Source organism: Ixodes scapularis, unplaced genomic scaffold (genome assembly GCF_016920785.2).
Source record: "Ixodes scapularis isolate PalLabHiFi unplaced genomic scaffold, ASM1692078v2 PGA_scaffold9__187_contigs__length_104089568, whole genome shotgun sequence".
NCBI lineage: Eukaryota > Metazoa > Arthropoda > Arachnida > Ixodida > Ixodidae > Ixodes > Ixodes scapularis.
The window spans coordinates 60,456,004-60,474,725 of record NW_024609884.1 but is presented as its reverse complement, the minus strand read 5'-3'; positions in this window follow the sequence as shown (position 1 = coordinate 60,474,725).

Below are 18,722 nucleotides of genomic sequence, written 5' to 3'. Positions count from 1 at the left end.
ACTGACATGACACTCGGCAAAGAAAGGTTAGACCGACATCGCGTAGCTCCCACGAACTGCTATAGCTCGACACTGACGTAGCGTCGAGTCAGAATAAAAATGGCATACTAATAACAGAGTGTACATACCGAGTTGCCAAGGTAATCCGTATGGCGTTTATTTGAGTTCTATATCACACAAAACAAGGAGATAGAATCAATGAGAGTCCCTTTTCGACGACAGCGTTCGTCACCGCTGTCTCGGAAAACAAGGAGATCGAGATGACAAGGGGGAAATATTGACCTCTGAAATTTAGTTCAGGGATCAAACTACTCATCCGGTAAGGGTCCACAAGGGTCGCGCGGGCATATTCCATTCAGCAGGCCAGCCGGTCATGGACAGACGGTCTTGGCCAAGGACCGCCGGAGCAACGGTGCGCCGAGTCGATGTTGCTGCTAGGCCTACTATATTCTGCCGAGCTCGCTCGGTCGGCAGAATCGTGGCTGTTGTAGCTCTTCTCGTGTGTTTGTGGATCCTGCGTTCTTGATCGTCGTGGTCTGTTTTAAGTACTCCTTCCTTTTTTCTTGCTGATTGAAGTCGGGACGCACGAGAAGAGCACGAAGAAAAATAAATGTCCGTTGGTGGCCGATACCAGGGAGGCACTCACTTGATCGAATGACGTTTTAGCGAACGCCCACGTTTCACCGAATGACACTTTAGCGAATAGTCGGACGCCGCGAAGCGGCGTTTTCGGGTGGGCCAAATGGGCTCACATTTTTGTAATGAGCTGCTGCAGACTGTCGCCGCGAAGCGGCGTAAAGCGCAGCGCGGCGGATGGGTTAACGCGCGCCCCCGTTAATCGCTAAAACGTCGATTCGCTCAAATGTCGCTGTTCGCTAAAATGTCATTCGCTCATTTGATATGGACCCCCGATACCAAGTAACTGAGCGACGCTGTCGGCCTTGTTGATTTGATCGTAAAAAGTGCGTAAGACAGCTTCGGAGCTGTCGTAGGATTCTGTCGTAACCTGCGCAAAGGTTACGACAATTTCGTTTCGAGAGCACGGGTTTTCTCTCAAATTTGTCGTACGCACTTTTTTCGTCGTGAATTCGCTTTGAGAATCCGGCCTCAGAGCTGGTTTTGTCAGTGCTGCCGTGGTTGCCGACTTGCCGTGGTGCAGCGTGCGTGCAGCCCTTGCGCATCTCAAACGGCGACGTTGTCACAGGTCGTAAATTCGTCGACGCGCCACCAAGTGGCAACGCTCGTAACCACAACATTCACGCCGTAGCCTTTCCCGACCGGCACAAGTGACGTCACGAATGCGCCCAATATCCCAAGACGCATCGCGCTCTCCGATGGCCGATTTTTGAGCGCGCGCCCAATCGGGCCCATCAGGGTGAAAAATATAGCCATCCGTTCAAAATACAAACGCGCGATTATGATTTATGAATATCATTGATCATATTGAACCTATTTCTGACCATAATAGGTGTATTTCAAGTTTCGCTTCAGTATCCCTTTAAAGGGCAACTCCGGTCCATATATACGCCTCGCAAGTGGGCTCATTCTCGTCTTCTGCGCATGAGAAAGGAAGTAGCGGTGACGTCAGAACGCCGAGTCCTGTTTGGCTGATCGCGACCCCCTATTAAGCGTCGTCTGCTCCTTTGCAACGTCGTCTGCTCGCAACATCGTCTGCGTCTGTCTGACCTTTCCTGCGACTTTCGGAGCGAACTCGACTTGGACTTTAAGGGAGGGCAGACGAAATAACTCGAGCGGTACGTTGTTTTCGTCTCACAACTAGCAGACGCGCATCAAGGAGGGAAGTCAAAGGACTCACTGGCGAGGTGTCCCGGGGCGCCGAGGTTTGTTTGCTTAGTGTCCGCAAGTTCTCTCCCAAATACTTTTTACCTCCATTCGTGTGCGGCGAGACCCCTCACTCTTTAACGGCGCCGGCGGGTTGGCGCAGTTAACGTCGTCTGCTTTACGTCTGCTAGTCAAAGCGCTGGCTGCTTTACCTTTCCTGCGTCTGTCGGAGATTCGCCGCTTTTTTACCGGCGAGAGTCACCGTTGCCTCGGGAAACAAGGAGATAACAAGAGGAAGAAATTGACCTCTTAATCTAAAATTGAGGTCAGCGATCAAAGTATAACACGGGAAGGATTCACAACGGTCGCGCGGGCATATTCCATTCAGCACGTCAGCCGGTAGTGGGCAGACGGTCGCCGAGTCGCGGAGTGCCTGCTAGGCCTAACTGCCCAGCGCGTTTGGTCGCGTTCGGTGGAATCGTCGCCGTTGGAGCTTTTCCCCGGTGTCTGTGGATCCAGCGTTCTTGTTCGTCGTGCTCTGTTTCAAGTAATTTTTACTTTTTTTTTGCTGCTTGAAGTCAGGACGCGTGAGAAGCTCACGTAGAAAAATAAGCGTCCGTGGGTCGTCGCGACCGCGACGCTGTCGGCCATGCTGAGTTGATCGTAAGAAGTGCGTAAGACAGCTTCGGAGCTGTCGTAGGATTTCGCCGTAACCTGCGCAAAACTTGCGAAAATTTCGTTTCGTGAATACGAATTTGTTCTTAAGTTTTGTCTTACGCACATTTTTGGCGTAAGATCGTTTCGTGAATCTGGCCTCTGCACTTCCGAAAGTCGCAGGAAACGTAAGACAGACGCAGACGATGTTGCGAGCAGACGACGTTGCAAAGAAGCAGACGACGCTCAGATAGGGGGGCTCGATCAGCCAATCAGGGCTCGGCGTTCTGACGTCACCGCTACCCCCTGCGCAAGAAGCAGACGAACTTGCCCTCCGCATAGTTTCGATTTTGGGATCATGACTCTTTTTAGCGCAGTCAGCCTCCCTGAATTACAAGGTGGCATCTTTTCCGCGGTATTGTGCGTAGTTTTAAAGATATCGACGGCCTCCAAGTTTTGTTTGGGGGGCGGTCGACAAAACCGAAACGAGCCACTCGAGGCCCCGGCTACACATGAAAATCAGCCGCTAGGCGGACTTGACGTCATGGTTGTTCTCGTTGAACGAGTACGCGGTCGAAGCGGAACCTGCCTCTGTGGCGCTAGCCGTTTAAAGATTAAAGGTAAGCTGCTTTCGTTTTAATTCTGTATACGTGGTAGATATCCAGCATATGTGTCAATAGTTAGTGCGTACACCCAAAAGCTAGCGACTGGCGGGCGAGTGAACTCGTTCGGTGCCGGTGTGGGACGCCGATCTCACTACCCCTCCGCTTCAACTACGGTAGTGGTTATGGCGCACGCCAAAATCGATACCGTAGTCGTTTATTTTGCTAAAACGGCGGAAGTAACTTTCTGCGGCAAAATACTCTGATTTCTTTTTTTTTTTTTTTAATGAGCGGTGGAACGCGCGGGCGGCAGGCGTTTGATTAACTTGGTACCCGGCGGGCCGTCGCCGTGCGTGTGCTTGTCGGTACGCGTCTCTAGGCCTAAATTGTCATCGGAACTTCGTGGATGGAGAGGGAGAGGGTCTCGATACGCCGCGCTGCCAGTGGGTGCGTTAAGTCGGCGCTCCTTTACTCCTACTCTGACGCTCCGAGTTTCATACTCGGAGCGCAGCAACTAAACGGCGCATAGCGTACAGGAGCGCGACACTAGCGACACACCGAGGCTGCGTTCCAAACCTACTCGAATGGATCCGAGTTACCCTGGCAGATTCTGTCACGTGACAACAAAAATAGAGAAACGCTGGACGCGAATAGGTTTTCGATAACCACCTTTACCATAGAGTTAGATCGAGTAAGTTTTGAAACACGGCCAGAAACTATCGACGGGCTACAGACGGGCCACACAAACTCCTTCCGACCGTAGATACGGGTGGCAGAAGCCGAAAATATTTCGAAGATAAATAATTAGGCCCGTGTGGAGCGGCAGAGTCTAAAGCAAAAGAGACGGCGACGTTATGAAGTTTCTACAAACGTTTTAATATTCCTGAAAGGTTTGAAGACTCGCTTCGTGCACATATGTGGAAGGTTGCCTGGCCGATCTATTTATTGACCATGCATGCTGTTCCGAGTTAAATTAAATACAACATTCTTGAACCCGCTCGTCGACGCAGGAAATCCTCAAATTTGTCAGAGATTCCCATGGTTCCGTCGGTTCCGTCTCGCAGCGAGACGGAAGCTACGCCGATATCGGCACACCGTCGTTCGATTGCACGTCAATTCGTTTTTAAGCGGTATACATGAACAAACCTTGCCCGCAACGCTAACTGGTGTTTTCGGCTTTCCAATCTAAGTATCTTTATTCGCTGATGCTGGGCTAAGCATTCTAAACAGGTCAGCGGTCTGGCTGTCCTTTCATCACAACTTTTCTGTCGCCGAGCTATCGGCACGCTCGTTCAATAGATCAATTCGTTTTCAGGCAAGACGCACGAACAAACCTTTTCCTCGACGCTCACTGATGTTTCGGCTTTCAAATCGAAGTATCTTTATTCGCTGGGCTAAGCATTATAAAAGGGACAGAGCGGTCCGAATGTCTCCGCATCTTGATAATTTTTGTGTCGCTGTGCAATCGGCACGCTACCGTTTGATAGATGAATCTCTTTTTCAGGCGAGATGCTTGAACAAACCTTTTTCGGAACGCTAATTGCTGTCTTGGCTTTCAAATCAAATCGTTTTTATCCGCTGGATTAAGCACTAATCAACTGAAAAGGGGCAGCGGTCCGGCTTTCGTCCCGACGGTCTCAACAGCAGCGCAGCCATCTTGTTTGTTGACGTGACGTCACGGAGCGCGAGTCACTCGCGCTCCCAGAAATTTTCGGTGCACGAAGAGCGCGCTCGGGTGTGAGTCTCCGGTGGCACTCCTGTCCGTTTAGTGAAAGGAGCGCTAAACTCTCGCGCTCCGGGGCACGGACTTAACGCGTTTTAAGTCCGCGCTCCGGAGCGCGAGAGTCTCACACACTTTCACGGCTACCAATGACAATTGTGGTATTCCTGAAACGAAACGTAATCGCGCCGCCGCTTTGTGGCGGCGCGACAGACCTGTGTGAGTCATATGAATCACAACTAGACACACACAACTACCAGCTATATTGCGCGCGTCGCTGTTTCGCAACATGTGACTTAATCACAAGTTCCCATGAGCTATGATCTGCCAACGCTCTACATTTCTGCTCCAACTTTTCCCTCACATACGTTGATTGATTGGCACCCTTCCGCATATTTGCGGCCAACTATTTTTAACCTCCAAACTATTTTTGACCTCCAACCTCCAAAGCAATTACAAACTAAAAGATTGTCAGGGTGCAGGCGAGCTGGTGTATGTTGATCATGATGCAAAATCCTGAGACTGGGAATGAAATTTGAAAGAAAAAGTGTAAGAAGGCAGAAAAAAGGGACAGGCCAACGCCTCAAACTCAGCTCTGGGAATAAAATTTGAAAGAAAAAGTGTAAGAAGACAGAAAAAAGGGGACAGGACAACGTCTCAAACTCAGCTCTGGGAATAAATTTAATTCGAACCTTAATTCGGTTCGAAAATATCGAAACCTTTCGAATTCGAACCTAGGGTGGTTCGCGGCATCCCTATTTATGACTTTGTCAACATCGCCTGAAGCCTATTCCAATTGTAAAATAAAATATCGAAGGTGTCTTCATGGTCCTTTTAAGTGTGCGTGCTTGCACGACATGAAGTGTCACAGCTTTGCGACCACAACATCTTACGTGGGCACAATGTCCGCCCATATTAAAATTTAACTGGGCGGTGTTTTTACATACAATATTTAGTATTATCTCGCGCATTTAGTTCCCGGAAATTAGCAGTACATTCGGAAATTGAAGTTGAGTGGCATCTTTTTCTTAACTGGCAGAAATTTTGACAAAAGATTTCTCTAGTCATTTAGTTGCACATTCACAAGAAAGATTATAATTTATGTCACTGACATAATTATCAAACCCGCGTCGTTTCTGGAACCATCGGTTCGAGACAGGTTCTGTGCCGCTCTGTTAACAAGTATTCATTCAACGCACTAGCATACTTCAGCGACCCGCTGATCAATCTTGCCCTGTGCTACACCATTGTAAAATTTTATTGCGGGCTTGAATCATCGCGATATGTGCCATAGGCCTTCAAGCGGTAAAAAGTGTTTTAGAATTTAACTGTAAAAAGTTGATTCTCAAATGTATTCTTTTTGTTTTACAGAAACTTCTTACCACCCTCTGAGTACCCATGCATTCAACCATAATAACGTAAAAAAACGCAACATGAATAAACAACGGGCAAGGGGAGCACAGCGTCATGCAGGAAGCCCGAGAAGCCCGGGCCTCGCAGTCGCGCCGGAGCGCCGGCAACGTGGCCGTGGGGCAGGCGCCGCGACGTGGCGGCGCCGCGCGCCGCCGTCCTCTACCTCTCAGTGTAAGCAGGCACACGGCAGAGGTCGGCATTTCAGGTCGCCCTCACTCACCCTCACCCTCACAGCCACACTCACCTAAGCCCCTCACTCACCCTCACCCTCACAGCTACACTCACCTTCAGCCCCTCACTCACCCTCACCCTCACAGTCACACTCACCTTCAGCCCTTCACTCACCCTCACTGAACATCACGGCCCTCACGCACTCACCGCCCTCACGGCCCTCACGCCCCTCACGGCCCTCACAGCCCTCACCGCCCTCACGGCCCTCACGCCCCTCACTCACTCATGGCCCTCACGCCACTCACCGCCCTCACGGCCGTCACCACCATCACGGCCCTCACCGCCCTCACGGCCCTCACCGCCCTCACGGCCCTCACGCACTCATAGCCCTCACGCCACTCACCGCCCTCACCGCCCTCACGGCCCTCGCGCCACTCACCGCCTTCACGCACTCACCGCCTTCACGCCACTCACCGCCCTCACGCCACTCACCGCCCTCACGCCACTCACCGCCCTCACGCCACTCACCGCCCTCACGCCACTCACCGCCCTCACGCGCCTCACCGCCCTCACGCCACTCACCACCCTCACGCCACTCACCGCCCTCACGCCCCTCACGCACTCATGGCCCTCATACCCCTCACCGCCCTCACCGCCCTCATGGCCCTCACGGCCCTCACGGCCCTCACCGCCCTCACGGCCCTCACGCCCCTCACTCACTCATGGCCCTCACGCCACTCACCGCCCTCACGGCCGTCACCACCATCACGGCCCTCACCGCCCTCACGGCCCTCACCGCCCTCACGGCCCTCACGCACTCATAGCCCTCACGCCACTCACCGCCCTCACCGCCCTCACGGCCCTCGCGCCACTCACCGCCTTCACGCACTCACCGCCTTCACGCCACTCACCGCCCTCACGCCACTCACCGCCCTCACGCCACTCACCGCCCTCACGCCACTCACCGCCCTCACGCCACTCACCGCCCTCACGCCACTCACCGCCCTCACGCCCCTCACGCACTCATGGCCCTCATACCCCTCACCGCCCTCACCGCCCTCATGGCCCTCACGGCCCTCACAGCCCTCACCGCCCTCACGGCCCTCACGCCCCTCACTCACTCATGGCCCTCACGCCACTCACCGCCCTCACGGCCGTCACCACCATCACGGCCCTCACCGCCCTCACGGCCCTCACCGCCCTCACGGCCCTCACGCACTCATAGCCCTCACGCCACTCACCGCCCTCACCGCCCTCACGGCCCTCGCGCCACTCACCGCCTTCACGCACTCACCGCCTTCACGCCACTCACCGCCCTCACGCCACTCACCGCCCTCACGCCACTCACCGCCCTCACGCGCCTCACCGCCCTCACGCCACTCACCGCCCTCACGCCACTCACCGCCCTCACGCCCCTCACGCACTCATGGCCCTCATACCCCTCACCGCCCTCACCGCCCTCATGGCCCTCACGGCCCTCACGGCCCTCACCGCCCTCACGGCCCTCACGCCCCTCACTCACTCATGGCCCTCACGCCACTCACCGCCCTCACGGCCGTCACCACCATCACGGCCCTCACCGCCCTCACGGCCCTCACCGCCCTCACGGCCCTCACGCACTCATAGCCCTCACGCCACTCACCGCCCTCACCGCCCTCACGGCCCTCGCGCCACTCACCGCCTTCACGCACTCACCGCCTTCACGCCACTCACCGCCCTCACGCCACTCACCGCCCTCACGCCACTCACCGCCCTCACGCGCCTCACCGCCCTCACGCCACTCACCGCCCTCACGCCACTCACCGCCCTCACGCCCCTCACGCACTCATGGCCCTCATACCCCTCACCGCCCTCACCGCCCTCATGGCCCTCACGGCCCTCACAGCCCTCACCGCCCTCACGGCCCTCACGCCCCTCACTCACTCATGGCCCTCACGCCACTCACCGCCCTCACGGCCGTCACCACCATCACGGCCCTCACCGCCCTCACGGCCCTCACCGCCCTCACGGCCCTCACGCACTCATAGCCCTCACGCCACTCACCGCCCTCACCGCCCTCACGGCCCTCGCGCCACTCACCGCCTTCACGCACTCACCGCCCTCACGCCACTCACCGCCCTCACGCCACTCACCGCCCTCACGCCACTCACCGCCCTCACGCCACTCACCGCCCTCACGCGCCTCACCGCCCTCACGCCACTCACCGCCCTCACGCCACTCACCGCCCTCACGCCCCTCACGCACTCATGGCCCTCATACCCCTCACCGCCCTCACCGCCCTCATGGCCCTCACGGCCCTCACGGCCCTCACCACCCTCACGGCCCTCACGGCCCTCACCGCCCTCACAGCCCTCACGGCCCTCACTCACCCTCACACTCATGAATTTTCCTGGTTCAGAAACTCACTCACCCTCACCTCACCTGTGAAGATGAGGGTGAGTGAGGGTGAGTGAGGGCCCTCATGAGTGAGGTTTGCCGAGGTATGCGCGGCACACGGCGAATTGTATGAATCCTGTGGAGCCAGTAAATTCATTGGAGTGAGACACGTGGGTAGGTCAGGGCGACCCGGGTCGCGCGGGGACTGCAGGCCGGTGCATTTAGAAACCACGTGTGAACGTGGCATTTCGCATCGGCGTGAGCCTTTTAGGGGCGAAGCTCCTTAAGGTGTATCCACACGACGGACCAAAATGCTGTTTTGGTCCGCGGGCCGCGCATCACGTGATCTTACGTCACCGGTTTTCGAGGTCCGCCGGCGGTCCGCGGCCCGCGCTTCTGAGAAATGCCAAGCGACTTTTCTCGCCCGGACCTTGGCGGCGGACCGCGGCGTTTTTAGTATAACTGAAGCGCCAAGTCTGGCAACAAGCAGACTTTTGTTGTTTGGATTGGAATCCAAATCCAAAGTCGTTTTCTTTTGGTGCCAACTGTTGAAGACGAAGAAGACAAACCTTTTGTTGTGCTACGATGCAACTTTTTACTTCGTCGCGCTCATGGAGCAATACCCCGCTCTGTGGGACAATAGTCGCGACGACTACTCAAATAATCATCTAAAGATGTCCCTGTGGCAGAACATCTTGGCCCAACGCGCGCTAGGAGCTGTAAAAACTGCTCCTCCCTGACGCGTAGAAGCCGGCGGTACTCGTCGGGGTCCGAAACCAACAGCTCCGAAAAGAGTTGACTATGCAGACCACGATCTTTCCTCCACATCCAGAGCTTCATGCAGCATGCCCTTTTTGGTTCACTTAAGTGCGACGATGCACCATTTTACCTCACCGCGCTCGTGGAGGGATTCCCCGCTCTGTGGGACAATAGTCGTGACGACTACTTAAATATTCATCTAAAGATGTCCCCATGCCTTTATCGGTTCACTTAAGTCCTCCTCGTCCTGAATAGTCAACGCCAGGGCCACCGCGGCCAAACGTCTCTCGTTCAACTTCCATCTTTGCTCCTTACAAATAGCCTCAAAGCAGCTCGCTGCATGCGTTGGGCGGAGCTGTGAGGTCGAGGGTTAGATCGGCCCGTTCACTCTGTCGTCTGCTCTTTTGGCCCGCGGAGGAGAAGGAGGTGGGGGATTGTGTGAACGCGCTCCCCAGTGATACACGCGCCATCCGAAAATGGTGACCCAAATTGCACGAGCTCAACGCGACATGCGTTTAGCCATTTCCGGTCGAGATGCACGACGTAGTGCGTATAGCTTTACTCCTTTTTTTCTTTCGATTTTACTTACTATCCTTCCTTACGGCGCATTCACACTGGTGGTTGAGCCGCGTTTACGAAGCGGTTGCGGATGCGGTTTGCGAGCGACCCGTTCAATAGTATGAAGCTATACCCGTCACCAGTGAATTTAGATAGGCTCACCAGGAATCGACAGGTCAAGGAAACACTGGAAAAACTGCACATTCCATGAACCAAAATGGCGATCATACGCGGAACTTGGTACCACTTTCCAAGTATCCAGTGGCTCTAGGAGCGCGTGGAGCGAAAGCTCGCTCTGCGAAACCCAGGGTCTTATGGCGAATTCCACGGGCGTTTTGGAGCGCGCCGGGATCGACTTTCCTGGAACGAGCCTATTTCACTGGGCGATTGGGATCGAGACCGAAGTGTTTCACTGGTCGTTTTGGACTAGCTCCCGCTCCAGATCTTGATCTGGATCCGATAAAAGACGCTCCCACGATTTAGGCGGGTTCAACCGGAAGCCAGCCGGGTCAGCCCTCGGCGCACACACGTGACTTCCTTTCTCGTGGGGCATCTCGCCTGATCTCGCCCATCTCGCCTAAGAAGAAGAAGCACGTCGCGGGCTGGGCTATGGTGTACTAGAATACTGGGCAGTGTAGCGAGCGCGGGCGAAGGGGGGGCTTTTTCAGCGATGACCGGATCGGTGGCCGCGGGAGGGCGCAACGCTTAGTAGGCGTGCTGGGCGTGCTGCCGGAGTGCGGAGCGCAGGCAGCGGTAGCGCTTGGCTGGCTTGGCGTTCCGCACGGGTTCGATTGTTTCGTATTGTTTGGCTACTTCTTTACGGTACTCTTTATTTCTGCTGTTTCACATATTATTTATCGCACTAATTCGTCGCCAAATGCTTCGCCCGAGACGTGCATCTTCGGGCAGGACGCCACAGTACACATCACGACACTGCTAGCGCGAACACGACATTGGCACTTTTTCGCATTTACTTCGAAAGAGTATTAGCGAGGACGAAATTTTATCACCTGCATTATAGACACGAATGAGCTTCTTCCCCAGCAATTAGAACTTTGCTGAGATCCTTTGGTTTCTCATAGAAAACCGGCGATCGCTTGTTCGCGCTAACATTGTTGCGTTCTGAATAGGCGGAAAATCCATCCCACCGGGAAACGTTCGGGAAGTCTCTTGAAAGAGACGTCCCAAACGTGTGTAATCCCCTGGATAACGTAGGATAAGCATGCTGATGGCATGATACCTAAACAAATGTCTGCTTTTGTGACCCTATAATTTCGCTGTCACTGTAGTTGTGATCAATGAATTCCGTGGTTGAAGCGCACTAACGTAATGAATTGTTTCAACGCTTAGGATAACAAAATGGGGCTTACAAAACGCATTGTGTCGTCTACTTCCGTAGGCTGCATGGTACGCTATAGAGGTGCCACTGTCGTCTTTCGTAACTACTTCCACGGGCTTTCGAAGGAATTTCCAGCACTAGCCTTTATCGTATTTGCTGTTACTACGTAAGATCTTCGAACAGGACTGCGCGAATAGTTAGAAAAATGTATCCACTCACCGGCTCTGGTAGTAACCAGAGTGGACAAATTCTTATTTATCCAATGAGCACCAGCTATCGATATCTGTGGGCACCAGGGCGCACAGATACATTTTTAATTATACACTGGGCGCCAGCGCACGGATAAGATTAATGAGGTGTACCCAATGATTCCGGAGGCGATGGTACTTGCTTTTCCCAAGAGCTCGGGAGAGGGGGGCTCCCGAGCTCCCCCGTAGTCGGCGCCTATGGCCTTTTGTACCTCTACATTCTCCAACGTGAGGTCATGATCTTGATGAGCTTCGATATCTTCAGGATAAATGATTCAGTATCTTGCGCTGGGCCACAAGACCTTTCAATTTTTTTGCGGTAAAAAAAGAGGTCTCTTGGCACCTCCTGATTGAACAGACGAAGTGCTGGGCCAACCCTCATCTCTTCAAAGCCGTTAGGAAAAAAAAATTGCTGATGTGAGGCCATAACATTCAACGTCACATTTTCACAGACACTTCTCCAAGCCTTTATAATGTGGTCAGCGTGCACAGGACCCTTCGGTGTGTCGAAACCAGTGTCTATAAAACCGGTCTAGCAAATACTTTACAAAATGCAAAAAGTAAAAAAAAAAAAAAAAAAAAAAAATAAAGAGGACGATTGTCATGACTGCTTGCATTACATGAAGCAGAGTCTCCCTGTCACTCCTTTTAATGTTGCGGGATCACGACTCACGCCGATCGAACTCAAGAGGGGCACGAAAAAGGGAACAGGCTTTTTTTGCAGGACCGATAGCCACTGTTGCAATCCGGCACGGGGCCCAGGAATTGAAATTAGGGGGAAGGGGGGGGGGGGGGTTGGGGGCATTGAGAATATAAGAGTCATTGTGAATTAAAGGGGTGCCTTCGGAAAAACAAGGGGGGGGGGGGGGGAGTACAACCCGTTGGGGGATGTAGGGAAATCACTGCCCCGGCACAAAACACGTCCGGTCTCTCTTGTCCAGCCGTTTTTCCGTCATTGCACGCGTTGTCTACATGCCACTGAACGGCACCGATTGCAATCCATTTCACTCAACCATTAAAAAATAAAACACTGCAGCAAAACAAAGCGACGACGCGAACCACACGATCACAAGCAGTATGACAACACGAGAGTCCGAGCGGGAAGGAGCACGCCTGTTACCCGCAGCGCCACCTGCCGTCCTTGCGCGCCGTCATCGCTGCGCCGACCTCCTCCCTCCGTTGCTTCTCGGCGTGGACGACACACTGCCCAGTTCTAGTACACCATAGCTGGGCTCCTAGATTGTCTTGACATCAGAACAATTCGTAATGGCCGCTTGCTTACCCCTTGGCTCGACAGCCGGTTCGTTTTCCAGAAAGGAGAAGAGAATGCATTTGCCGCGCTACGGGCATTCCGGTTATCTTTGTTAGAAGCGCCTGAGCCATTCCTGCCGCTCGTGCGTCGAACACGTTAGCGCCGCGATTGCGAAAACGTCTTCGAAACGACCTCGCCGGCCGCGGAAAGGGGATTCCCGGGCATTTGAATGACGGGAAGGCATCCGCCGATCCCGGAGCAGTGGTCATGTTCCACGGGGGATCCGTAGGCGGCGCGACCTTGTTCGGATCTTGTGCTCCAGTCCGGATCTGGTCAACTGATCCCCGGCGCGCTCCAAAACGCCCAGTGGAATTCGCCATTAGATTCAATCACCACCCCTGCCCATTTCGATGTGGATGAGCATCATACCAGCGTGCGATCATGTATCAGTATTGCCGCGGAGATTAAAAAAAAAAGAAACACCAGGTCCCACGCTAAAGGTTGTACTGCACTGGCTACAATTTTTTATCTCCAGCTGAGACACCAGACGCCTATTGAGGATGACTAACTTCCGGCTGTCTGAACATAAAACACAATAGACTATTTACATAAATCCGTCACCGCGCGCGTATCATTCTGGGAACCTATGGGCCAGGAGCGGAGCGCGTATGGATTACTCTTCCCACTGATTCCCATAATGCATAACATGCGTTACGCCGCGATGAAGCACTCCGAGTTTTGGAATAAGTCTGTTACTTAGGTAAAATTGTGTCCTCGCCAAGAAAGCCGTTCTGACCACGACCTAGAAGGTTTTGACGCCAGATAGCGCCAACTTCAGACGACAAGTCCTTCGCGCACCCCCTGTAACGCCATGGGAGTTCGCCTTCTTCGCGCTGTAACGTAAGACTGCATCTGGCTAGACTCTTAGAGCTGGGACTATGCACCCAAAATTTACAAGTCTTCGTGTTTCTTTGTTTCTATTTTTTTCTTTTTCAGTATTGTGTAGGGGTTTACCACCACCGCCTGCGGCGGATTGATGGCCACTAAGCCAGATTTACCCGGCAACTTTCTTTATGAAGTGTATAGAATTGATAATCAGCTGATGCGAGTTAGTCTGCTTTTCAATCATTGCTGAAACTCAGAACGTCCGGTGTCCTCTAGATAGAGAACAAGAACTGACAACACGCGAAACTTACGGTGTCCTCAAGATAGAGAAGAACTGCTAAAACCTCAATCGTCCGTTGTCCTTTAGAAATTATGGGCGCCTGTGCGCTCGTGCACATTGAGTGCCAATCAACGTTGTGCCAGTAGACCCTTTCAGAAATTCAGTGCCATCTAGTGCCACAACTAGCAGTTTAAATTCTTGAATGCTAATGTTGGTTAAAACCTAGTGTCTATTTCTCAACAGCAGACGTACGAAAGTTGCGGTGTTCTTCGCTGTACAGTTCTTCCTGCATTCTATTCGATTTCAATGATGTCTGCTGCTGAGCGCGTGCTCACGGCGAGCTTCTGCAGTCCTTTTAGAGCGTGCATTTAGCACCATCAAGGTTGCCGGTCTTAGAAGGCTATTAATGTGAGCTCGCTCTGAGCACGCGCTCTAAACATCGCCCTCAAATATGGCGTCCAGTGAATACCTCCTATAAGGAGTATTCACAGGCCGCCATATTTGTGGGTGCTGTCTAGAGCGCATGCTCAGAACGAGCCCCCATTAATAGGCTGCTAAGACCGGCCATTTTGACGGTGTGGAATGCACGTTGCAAAACAACCCCGAAAGCTAGCCATCAGCACGCGCTCAGCGGTCACGCACACAGCTATGGCCTCCAGTGGATACTTCCTATAGGGAGTATTCACTGGACGCTATATTTGTGGGTGCTGTTTAGAGCGCATGCTCAGAACGAGCTCACATCAATAGGCTGCTAAGACCGGCACTTTTGATGGTGCGGAATGCACGTTGCAAAAGATCCCTAAAAGCTAGCCATCAGTACGCGCTCAGCGGTCGCGCACACAGCTATGGCCTCCAGTGAATACTTCCTTTAGGGAGTATTCACTGGACGCTATATTTGTGGGTGCTGTTTAGAGCGCATGCTCAGAACGAGCTCACATCAATAGGCTGCTAAGACCGGCACTTTTGATGGTGCGGAATGCACGTTGCAAAAGATCCCTAAAAGCTAGCCATCAGTACGCGCTCAGCGGTCGCGCACACAGCTATGGCCTCCAGTGAATACTTCCTATAGGGAGTATTCACAGGACGCTATATTTGTGGGTGCTGTTTAGAGCGCATGCTCAGAACGAGCTCACATCAATAGGCTGCTAAGACCGGCACTTTTGATGGTGCGGAATGCACGTTGCAAAAGATCCCTAAAAGCTAGCCATCAGTACGCGCTCAGCGGTCGCGCACACAGCTATGGCCTCCAGTGAATACTTCCTATAGGGAGTATTCACTGGACGCTATATTTGTGGGTGCTGTTTAAAGCGCATGCTCAGAACGAGCTCACATCAATAGGCTGCTAAGACCGGCAGTTTTGATGGTGCGGAATGCACGTTGCAAAAGATCCCTGAAAGCTAGCCATCAGCACGCGGTCAGCGGTCGCGCACACAGCTATGGCCTCCAGTGAATACTTCCTATAGGGAGTATTCACTGGACGCTATATTTGTGGGTGCTGTTTAGAGCGCATGCTCAGAACGAGCTACATCAATAGGCTGCTAAGACCGGCACTTTTGATGGCGCGGAATGCACGTTGCAAAAGATCCCTAAAAGCTAGCTATCAGTACGCGCTCAGCGGTCGCGCACACAGCTATGGCCTCCAGTGAATACTTCCTATAGGGAGTATTCACTGGACGCTATATTTGTGGGTGCTGTTTAAAGCGCATGCTCAGAACGAGCTCACATCAATAGGCTGCTAAGACCGGCATTTTTGATGGTGCGGAATGCACGTTGCAAAAGATCCCTAAAAGCTAGCCATCAGCACGCGGTCAGCGGTCGCGCACACAGCTATGGCCTCCAGTGAATACTTCCTATAGGGAGTATTCAATGGACGCTATATTTGTGGGTGCTGTTTAAAGCGCATGCTCAGAACGAGCTCACATCAATAGGCTGCTAAGACCGGCACTTTTGATGGTGCGGAATGCAAATCGCAAAAGATCCCTAAAAGCTAGCCATCAGCATGCGCTCAGCGGTCGCACACACAACTATGGCCTCCAGTGAATACTTCCTATAGGGAGTATTCACTGGACGCTATATTTGTGGGTGCTGTTTAAAGCGCATGCTCAGAACGAGCTCACATCAATAGGCTGCTAAGACCGGCACTTTTGATGGTGCGGAATGCACGTTGCAAAAGATCCCTAAAAGCTAGCCATCAGCACGCGGTCAGCGGTCGCGCACACAGCTATGGCCTCCAGTGAATACTTCCTATAGGGAGTATTCAATGGACGCTATATTTGTGGGTGCTGTTTAAAGCGCATGCTCAGAACGAGCTCACATCAATAGGCTGATAAGACCGGCACTTTTGATGGTGCGGAATGCACGTCGCAAAAGATCCCTAAAAACTAGCCATCAGCATGCGCTCAGCGGTCGCACACACAACTATGGCCTCCAGTGAATACTTCCTATAGGGAGTATTCACTGGACGCTATATTTGTGGGTGCTGTTTAAAGCGCATGCTCAGAACGAGCTCACATCAATAGGCTGCTAAGACCGGCACTTTTGATGGTGCGGAATGCACGTTGCAAAAGATCCCTAAAAGCTAGCCATCAGCACGCGGTCAGCGGTCGCGCACACAGCTATGGCCTCCAGTGAATACTTCCTATAGGGAGTATTCAATGGACGCTATATTTGTGGGTGCTGTTTAAAGCGCATGCTCAGAACGAGCTCACATCAATAGGCTGCTAAGACCGGCACTTTTGATGGTGCGGAATGCACGTCGCAAAAGATCCCTAAAAGCTAGCCATCAGCATGCGCTCAGCGGTCGCACACACAACTATGGCCTCCAGTGAATACTTCCTATAGGGAGTATTCACTGGACGCTATATTTGTGGGTGCTGTTTAAAGCGCATGCTCAGAACGAGCTCACATCAATAGGCTGCTAAGACCGGCAGTTTTGATGGTGCGGAATGCACGTTGCAAAAGATCCCTAAAAACTAGCCATCAGCACGCGCTCAGCGGTCACGCACACAGCTATGGCCTCCAGTGAATACTTCCTATGGGGAGTATTCACTGGACGCTATATTTGTGGGTGCTGTTTAAAGCGCATGCTCAGAACGAGCTCACATCAATAGGCTGCTAAGACCGGCACTTTTGATGGTGCGGAATGCACGTTGCAAAAGAACTGTGAAAGCTCGCTATCAGCACGCGCTCAGCATTCGCACACACAGCTATGGCCGCCAATGAATACACCCTTTACGGGGCGCGTACATGGGTATATCGCTTGATAATATTCATCACATTTTATTGTCACGAGCTGGCTGTGGCGTGCCGAAACCGAGCATTCCTAGGATTCCCATGACATCCTTAAAATGCGTAGCGCACAGAGGTTTTTGAGTTTCGTTACGCTGATGTCGAACAACAATACAACGAACTAACGTCCGGAAAGTTCAGGCTCCTCCCCGCGTCGGTGCCTGCCTTCTTTCATCAGCCATCAAAAGGCAGCTATTATCATGTACAGATAACATGCTATTAGGTGATAATAGTTATCGGCGCGGCCAGACTGAATTTCTCAAAGGGCCTATTCGCGGTGAGAAGCTCGCCAGGGGCGCTTCTGTTTTCCTCACTATGCGTAGGGCACGTGCTACCCACGCGGTCATGTTTTAATTTTCATAGTGCATGGACGCTTGGCATTGCACGCGCTTGCACTAGCAGAGGAAGTTGAAGTATCCTCACTCTGGGTCAGACTTGGGAAGTTATCTGCTACAAGTAACGGATTACTTGTAATCCGCTGCTTTTTCAAGCAAGTTTGTAGTTTCTACGTTAATTTTTTTTCGGAAGTAATTTGCAATGTAATTTTGTTACAAAATATTAGTAATTAATTACTTTAATTACTCCTTACTTTTTATAAATATGAGCATAATACAGGAACTGGAGCAATCCGAGCAGAACATTCATCAGCATAAAGAGAGCACGTTCAACAAAATAGAAAGCATCAGGAAGGGGGGAATAACCGAAGAGCAATCGGAATTTTTTGTATGACCGGTCACTAGAACCACTAGAAAAACGGGCAAGGCATGTACAAATATACGAAAGACAAAATCAAGTAAGACAACGCCGAGTAGGCTCTCCGTCGCCTTCCATCGTGTTCTTCTTTATTGTTTATTTGTTCTTGTCTTTTACACCAGTTTCACCCTTCCCAACTTCTTCGACATCTCCCTCCACCTGCACAGACATCAGACGCGGGTCCGTACCCCCTCGATTCGCGGGTTCACAAACGTGTACAGACTGATGTGCGCTACTGTATTCTATAGCACGCTCTTCAGGACAATAATCCCTGGAGAAGGGGAACAAGAGGGACAGAGGACAAACACAAATCTCCAAACACAGCGAGGCGACTATAGTGCGCGACCGAAAAAATCCGCCTGGTCCGGGTATCGAACTCGGGACCTCTCCATTTCCAGTGGAGCGCTCTACCAACTGAGCCAACCACAGGTTACACGTCAGTAGAGCAAACGGGTTTTATCAGCCACCAGCAGTCTGACACCAACAAGGGTGAAAACAAGGATCGATAATCATAACCTTAAAGGGCAACTCCGGTCCATAGTTTCAATTTTGAGATTATGACTGTTTTTAGCGCAGTCAGCCTCCCTGAATTACAAGGTGGCATTTTTTTTCGCGGAATTGTGCGTAGTTTTAAAGATATCG